The 9,027-nt window shown below is 41.2% G+C and overlaps 1 long non-coding RNA gene across 1 annotated transcript; it reads left to right on the plus strand.

The window, feature by feature from the left end:
• The first annotated feature begins 1,447 nt into the window (after positions 1–1,447).
• Positions 1,448–7,529, plus strand: LOC126538485 (uncharacterized). Its single transcript, XR_008613681.2, has 3 exons — positions 1,448–1,907; positions 2,965–3,045; positions 5,370–7,529. It is a non-coding gene; the product is annotated as an uncharacterized lncRNA (long non-coding RNA).
• Positions 7,530–9,027: the final 1,498 nt, after the last annotated feature.

Raw genomic sequence — 9,027 nt, forward strand, 5'->3', positions numbered from 1 at the left:
ACACAGAACAATAGGTTGGTGTAATAAACTAATAACTGCGGTTTAACTGCAACTTTTACATGCCTACAAGAATCTAAAATGCTAGATTTCAAACTGCAGCAGTAGTCGGGTCTGTCAAAAATGAACTCCACTGCGCACCTCATGCATGAAAATAAGTTCATGCCTTTTAGTAAGCTTAGATGCAGGCCGCAGTGAACTTGTTAGTATTGAAATGTGGGTAAGCTTGCCATAACAAGCCATGTTGCCCTTTTTTATAGGCACATCCATATATCCATTGAGCTGAAGGACAATATTTTCATCCCTACTGAGCATCATGTTTGCAGTTATAATCCTCAAATTATGGCTTCAGCAGTGGCACAACCAGGGATGGTGCGGGGGGGGGGGGGGGGGGGCACACTGGGCACGTGCTTAGGATGTGTCACAAGTGGTGTTTGCGATACACCAGACTCATGACAGACCTATGACGTCTGAAAATGACCAATATTCTATTCATTAGCAGGAGTATTCTAACATTCATGAAAAACAAGGATGAACTGTGGTTTATTTGTTTTTTTGCTTAAATCTAAAAATTGAAGTTAGTTTAGCAGTTGACTGTTGCAGTCATTTGGATGTTTTGCATGCATTTCACTAGGAAGACTAAGAGCTAAGACTTTTTTATTGCCATGGCCTTGACTGTCTTGATGTTGTTTTGCACCATGCCCTTGTGTTGACTTTTGCATGCGATATTTTTCAGGCACCCGCTTTATATAACGCAAGAAGGCAGCTGCAAGGACACGAGGATGTGAAAGAGCCAGTGCAGCGCGACTTCACGTAGTGCAGAGGAGCCAATGCCAAAAAATCAAAATACATTGGCATGTTATTTGGACAAGAAAACTAGTATGTGGGTATATTGGGTGTACCATTTGACCAAATGTCAACAAAATCAAGATACAGTATGTTACACGAAGATGAAAATTCTCACGTGCTCCAGGCAGTCATCTTAACATGGTATATTTATGTAATGTCTCTGATTGGAAATTCAAATCAAGTATGCTCTCTGGAGACAAACACATAGCAGCAAGTGTCATTGAAAAGTTAAAAATGTGTTTTAAGAAAGCTGATTAGTTCTGAGAAGTGACTGCGTTTTGTCTTGCCTCTCAACAGATATATCCATGTGATAAAAAAATAGTGGTACAATGAAATTGCATATTTGCTTAGCGACATGATACATACTTGCAATGAGCACGGTGCCTGTGTTTACTATAAAAAGCAACAGCCCATGCTTGGTTAGGTTAGGCCCACTACAACATGCAGGCATGGGTGATTGGCGCTTTTTTTATTTCTGTGTCGTGAGGTTTATTGACGTGCATATAGGTGCAGTGGCACGCAGTATGGCTAGTACAAAAAAGAGGGGGGGGGGCGGGGCAGATATATGTAGCTCACTGTACACGACACAGGGCAAAGGAAATCCGTGTTCAGCAACTATGTTAAATGCCATGTACGTAAATTTTACAAAGCTACTCGTTCGAAGTGCACATAGTGCATATTGAAGAAAAGTTTCCAGGGTAGATAATTCGTAATTTACACTAATTTTGCTCTAACCACGAGACAAATAATTTGAATATACTGCACGGAAAAACCTAGAGCGAATTAAATTGTGTCAGCTTCGTGTGTATACATATAGTCTTTCCTATGCATTAGGTTTTTTGCGTAATGCATTAACAGTTTACAGCCTATCTTATGATGTGTACTCTGTTTACATTACAGTTGTTTATTAGTTTACTCGTTTGTTTTGCGACTGATGAAATGCCGGCATATATATATTTTCAACATTTGACATAACCCTGTATGTTTTGCAGGGACAACCCAGGACGTGCATTTCTCAGCACCCAGTCAACTGCCAAAAGTGACTCAAACACAGGCCACCAGTAAGTGGACATCAGTTGCAATTTCACATTATGCAGTTGGCGGCTGCCTTGTACGGAGGCTTTCTTTTTTTTAATGAGATGGTGATGTCGTTCTAAAGTACATTTTGACCACAAAGGTGCGATCATGTCTCACAGAGGCATATATGGTTGCTATTCTCTGCGAGGGACGTGTTCTCGTGTTCGTGAAGCATTTGTGTTTGGCAGTATTGTCGCCCAATGAGTCGGATATAAACACTAACTCGCCACTGCCGGCAAGTAGTTGCGAGAAACGCATTATGACGCTGTAAAGTTATTTCATTAATTCGAAGGAAAGTTTTGCAGCAGGAAAAAAGGTTGCTATTCCAGGTAAACGTGTCTTTTTCTCACAGGTTATTTAGCCAAACTGTGGATGCATGAACTTCGTGACTTATGAATAGATTTTAATTTGTTCTTTAGTAATGCTTCTAAAAGAGACTAGAAATAGCATGTGACTACCTCTGCAATCAGCAGACCATACATTTACAGTCATAAGTGGCAGTTCCATGCAGTCTCGCACTTTATATAGCCTTTCCTTTCAGCAACATTGGAACTGGTGGCTGCGTTTTCAGAAGGAGAAGTGCACTTGACACTGTATATGTATGTGTGAATTCGGTTTTCTTTGTATGTCTCGGCTCACTGACAAACAGTGCAAAAATCTGTTGTACCATGAGCCTGACGACGCCTTCTGCTGCTAGAAATGTGGCACTTCGTATTTTATAGTACTGCATGACATTTAAATCAAAGCTACCACATAAAATGATCAAGAAAACTAACCGCTGTTATAGCTGTTTTCCTCAAAGAACGCATGTCCTTTATGGGCTGTGTTAATCTGAGCTCTCCACCGATGTATCAGTAGTATTATCCCTTAGTGAGTGAGAGATTGGGGGCAATTAATCGTGTTAGTGTTTAAGTGGTGTCCTAATTATATGCATTTGTTCCAACAAAGTTGTCTAGATTACATTATTGTGTAGTGTAAAGCTTATGAAACCATCAGCAACTACTGAGTTGCTAACACGCATATGGATTTGTCACTATACAGGTGGAACTCGGCTGTACCACTGCAGTGCTGCGGAAATTGCCTTCACCAGCGGCTTTGCAACAGCTGTTTCGCAGCATGTCGGTATGTGTTAATTTGTAATTATGTTGGGATGGGCTAGTATTATGGACCACTGCTACTCTGTATTGTGACAGATCCATATGATAAGGGATGTAATGGGCACAGCGAAAACCTTTGAATTTTTTACTATGGTACATAAACAGGCTCTCCTTTTCGTCACTGGAGCAGGAGAGAAGGGCATGCAGGCACTCCTTAATGTACATATATTTCAAAACATGAGAGAGACATACACACACAAACACACACACACACACACAATTAAACTAAAGGCAGGGACGTTCCATCTTTCATCTTGAATTGAATTGTGCAGCGCAAAAATACAACACAGACCACAGAGAAGCACACATGTTAACAGGTTTGATACACACGTTAGTTCAACAGATTTGATTCTTCAAGTGTGCTATTTTACACAAGGGGGAAGGGAAAGGGGAGAAAATCTGAAAAAAAAGTGGAGTGGAAAAAAAGGAATCGTGCCAAAAAGCATGAGAAGCATCGCGCAGCCAGGATCACCAGCAGGACATCTAAAAAGCACTCTGATAAAATTACATACAGGACAACCTTACGTATAGTTTGTTTCAATCAACTCAGATCACATGCAGCCATTACTGCAATCAAGTTGTTTCCTTATGTCATATGAGGGAATGATGTGGGCCCAAAAAACTGTTTAGAGCTGAAGGATTATGTTCCATTCTAGCCTCATTGCCTGCTTTTTTGTCATATTGTTATCAGCTGCTTATGTTAGGGACAAAAAGTAAGAGTACGAACTGTTTCCCGATTCGGCATTCCACACAACATGTCTTTGTGACTATATGTACATGCAGATGATCCATAGTTGAAAAATATTCAGTACAGTAGAATCTCATTACAATATGCACTTGGTTGTAAGAGACATCTGAAAATGGTTTGGTTGGTTTTCCAATGTTTGCCACGTTAACAATACTGTATAGAAGAGACACCTTTGTTACTAAGGATGACTTTTTAAGTATTCACTACTTCGAAGGGACACAACCCAGACACATTCACTTTGTGCACCTTGTGTGCTCCGAAGGGCGTAAAGATCACGCAATCCTTACACAAGTCAATCGCGCATGTCTCTTTTAGCATGAACCAGAAAAGGAGGGCAACGAGGACAGTGCAGGGCAGAAAGTGTCGGCAGTTGAAGCTGACGAGCGTCTAAGCGCACCTCAAAAGTACTGCGAGCAACAAGGCTTGCAAAGTGAAGTGTTTAACTTCCAGAAGTTGGGAAGGAAGCTAACACAATCTACAGTCACTAAAAAGCTGTGAATGTCTTCTTTAAAGGGCCCCTAAACCACCGAGGTTGAAATTTAGTTGCGGTGTTGCAGTTCTACACAATAAGGCAATGAACAGGTAGCCACGAGAATTTTTCGAAACGGTGCAGTAATAGCGGAGCTACGTGTGTTTGTTTATCGAAAAGTAGTCCCCATTCATTTTACTCTTTCATCTGGTACACGCCATATGGACAGTATCGTCTTTTCCTTGCCTAGTACACCTCCAAATATTACGGGACAGGACAACACCAACGAGCTCTGTTGCTGCCGCGCTGGCCCGTCGTCCTGCGAGGGGTGGCGCTAATACAACGGAACTGTATGGTGACTCGTGTTGAAGAGCCTCATAGGGAGACCCTTCTGTTGGCGTTTCTGTTCTTTGCCCCCATTGGCTGCCCACAATGGCATCGCGCGCAACGCGACGAGGAAGAAGGAGTGTGTGTATTTGCTTGCAGGCCTTGCCGGCAGTCGTACACTTTCGTTCGACCAATCGACAGCACCGGAAACTGGTGACATCATCAGAGACAGCCTGGTGACGTCAGGACAAACTGGGGGGTGCAGGATAGGTCCAGAGAGGCGCATGAGCTCATTTTCTTCATATTGTGGTGCTCCGGCAGTGCTACGCACTCTGGCATTTGGCTTTGCCATCACGATCGACATTTTGATTTCGATACGTGTGTTTACTTGAAATGTTCAAAAAATGTCGAGAAGTGGTTTAGGGGCCCTTTAAGCCACCCTGAGCACTTATTCCTTCAGATATATCAAAACATACTTTAGTGATGATGCATAATAAAGTGATCTAGTCTGGCTCCTCAGTGTCTCAAAATTTTTGGTTTCGAGAGACATGTTTCCCGTGCCTCTTGAATATCTTCTGATGAGGCTTTAATGTAATATACACAAACAATTGTGTAACTCTTCCTGCAAGTATTATTCATTAAGCCCGGTCACTTACGTGCAAAGCTTGTGGTTAAGTCTTGATGTCCGTACTTTTTAGAGCTATGTTTATTAATTCATGCTGTTCTTATTGGTTCTTCGATGCAGGAGACAATGCCTACGAAATTATTGGCCCTGATCATGAGAGCCCTCAAGGGGCAAACAACATCTCTGTTGCAGAAGTGAGCCCGATACCACTTGGAAGTTACCATGACAGATGACACGGCAGCAATAGATACAGAGACTGCCATGTCTGCGGCAGCTGCAACAGTGTACGAGGCAAGCAGCAGCGCGTCAGCATCAGCAGCACTGTCAGAAGGAACCACACCAGGCCTGGTAGAGCAACATGTGTGCTATCACTGACTATTTTTGTAGTGGATACAACTCATTTGCTCAACATACAAAAGCTTTTCACCACGACTGTGAGCCAGTGTTATTGTGCAGCAAGTGCAAGACTAAGTTAGGTGTTATAACACAGTACAAGCATCACTTTAATATATGCAAATGCAAACATATTACAGTTGTTGCCTCCCCAGCCAGCCCACATAGTGACAACAATGTGGAACACATGGTGGGACACACCTCTCCCCCATTACAAGATAGTAGAGACTGTCAGTGTTGTTGCTAGATTGACTGGTCTTTGTAGGCAACTAGAAGGACAACACAGGTGTCATAAGATTGTTGTTGATGTTGTTGTTGAAGAGGTAAAAAAGAAGTTTGATGCAGCTGAAGTGCCAACTGATATTGAGCAAATCAAAAGCAACCACCTGAGAAAGCAACACTATCGAAATTTGGGTATCTATGTGCCGCCAACTCTGGTAAGAATGGCATAGGACAGAAGTGTGATGAAAATCACACAGACACTGCTGTTGCATCACTGGCCACAGTGAGCAGCGACTTGTAGGGCAAGAGAGTCAACTGAAACTAACATTATGATATAGTGTCATGCTCCCATGTGACCACTTTTCAAGTTATTTTGCAAGATACAGCTCAACCTCCAGAAACGAGACTGCAACTTGTCTGTAAAAAAGCTTTCACAAAAAATTATTCATAACACTATTAACATAGCAGTATCTTTTTTTTTTTTGTGTCGGTTCGAGGTTCCCGGCTGTCCATTAATGCAAAAATTGAGGAAAAAAAGAACATGTGTCGTACTTGCACCTTTTTAACAAGTACGAGGGGGACAGAACTTTTCTAGTCATGCATCTTCATCATACTATCAAGTTTTTAAATGCCTTTTATAATTATTATTACCAGTTATATCTGAGTGCATTGTATGCATGTAGCAGGTGTAAAATCAGGTCAGTTGGATCAGATGCCTTATCTGCAAGCGAGCCCTATATTCAAGAAATTTGAATTAAAATAGTTACGTTAGAGACGCAGTCTTTCAGTACTTTATTGCCTGTGGTTTAAGCATTGCTCAATACTTTTGTGGGTGGCAATTTCAACCGGCACAGCACTGCGCTTTGCCACAGTCACATTTGTCTTCAAAGCGGTGTTTACCATTTGTGTTGATCTGTTTGTGTATGCATAGAGCAAGTTTTTAATTTATATTTTTCTGCATTCTTGTGCTTGCACTAAGCTTGTATAAGGCACTTACAAAATGTGCGTCACTATAACGAACTGTTCTGTTGAGCTTACACTTGCAAACAATCGTGTTCAGATGGCCGCACTTCTATGCGGGTGCACCGCTAGCTTTGTGTATGTTCTCATGTTTGTATAAAGCTTACATAAGCCAGTTAGAAAATGTATGTCACTAAGCATTGTGATATTCTTTAAAGAACTGCTTGGTTGGTTTTACACTTGTGAATTAGTATTGAGGCGGTGGTATTCCCATGTATGCCCACTGCTAGCTTTCTGTGTCCTCACGTGTTTGTATTAAGTTTCTACAAGGGAGTTACAGCATGTACGTCACTAAGCGCTGTGATATTTTTTAAAGAACTGCTTTGTTGGTTTTACACCTGTGAGTAATAGTACTCGTGTGGCACTAGTCATGTGTAGGTACACAGGGACCATTTGTATACATTATGCTCATGTAAAGCAGTTACAAAGTGTATGTCACTAATTACTGTGATATTTGTTGAATTGCTGTGATGGTTTTACACATGTGAATAATAGTGGTCAGGACACAGTACTTGCGGTGTATAGTTGAATTTATGCACTGCCAAGACATGGGCTGTATACGTACCAAAAGAAATGTATGTCATTATATTGTTGTGATTATTACTGTTTGGATTTTATTAAACTGTAATAAAATTGTTTCTTGTATCTATTGAGGTATGGCAATTTGTCATGCAACCAAACTGAGGATCTGAACTTGTGCATACAAATAAACAGCTAATTTAAGAGTATACTGCTCATATTCTGCTAAACCAGTTTAACAAATCTTGTACTACAATGCTGGAAAAATGACAGAGCTGACTCGGATGTACAGAAAAAGTTCTGCACTGGCTGAAGGACTGTCCCACACTGGAGTTCGTAATGTTGCGTTTATTGGAGTAGAACAGAAAGTGCACTTCTATTAAAAATGCGACAGTCGGTGCAGAAACATAAGGCAGACGAGCGGATGTGGCACATTTTTTTCAGGGCCCTCCATGCCTACTACTGCATTTCTAGTCTTCCTGTGCTCTGCGTTCCCTGTTCAGCCAAGGTTTTTACTCCATGACAATTGTTCTACTGGGTTCGTAGCAATATTGAAGAAAAAAATTCAATGGTTTTCAAGGACTTTCGAGGCCCCGACACAGTAACTTCAAGGACCTCGTGCAATGTGTGTGGTAGTTTGCACAGGCAATAACTTGTTCAAGAACACCGTTAACTTTAATGCAAACAAAAGAAAACAAAACAAAAATCGCATTTCAGTGATTTCAAACATTTGAAAGACTGCTAATTTGCCTTTCACCGCCCACCACTAAACGCTCACAAGGAAGCATTTCAAGAAAGCGCTCAAAGTTTTTCTGCAATAGCACAATTAACTACTTGGACCTGCAACGTTTGCAGTTTTTGAATACTGTTTGGTTTGACAGTGTATGTGATGTCATCTGTTGCCTCAGCTTTTTTCACCATCAAATAAGCAATAGTCATTTCTAATTTCTTTTTATTGTGTCTGTCGCTCTCAATTTTCTCTTCACAGCTTCTCTTCGAATGCCTCAACTGTTGAGCTTCCTGCTTCTGCTCCTCCAAGCACATTTGTCGCCGGTTCCATGTGCATAAAACTGGTATCTGCAGCTCCTTTGTAATTTCAACTTTAAGGATGTCGCTTTCCTTCTATTACCTCCAGAGACAATTTTCTGTGACATGCGAAAGAGTGTCACAGAAGGGAAAAAAAGCGCTTGGCAATGTCTGCTAAGTCTAGCCAAGTGTACAAGTTTAAGGACTTTCCAGTACTTCTAAAAATTCAAGGGTTTTCAATGCCTTGAAAATGGCATTTTAGAAATAAAGGATTTTCAAGGATCGCTACAAACCCTGGATTCTAGCACCTAAATAATTTTACAAGCTTATTTTGGCATGGGGTTAGGAAATTCATGCTTTCTAGCTAACGCTGCACTATCTCTGTACAGTGAAGCCACGAGAGCGCAACTATTTTGGAGTAAAGAAAAATACTGAAAGCTTTTAATACCACTTCTTTTTTTCTATGGAGCTTCGTATTGCCTAGTTAAGTTTACGAATGTGCCTGGTTTTGGCGGGCGTTTCTTCGACATTTTCTGGAAGAAGCAGATGTCTAGCCCCGTATTCAGAAATGTATCTTAATACAAAGCTCATGCTTGAC

Source organism: Dermacentor andersoni, chromosome 3 (assembly GCF_023375885.2).
Source record: "Dermacentor andersoni chromosome 3, qqDerAnde1_hic_scaffold, whole genome shotgun sequence".
Taxonomy (NCBI): domain Eukaryota; kingdom Metazoa; phylum Arthropoda; class Arachnida; order Ixodida; family Ixodidae; genus Dermacentor; species Dermacentor andersoni.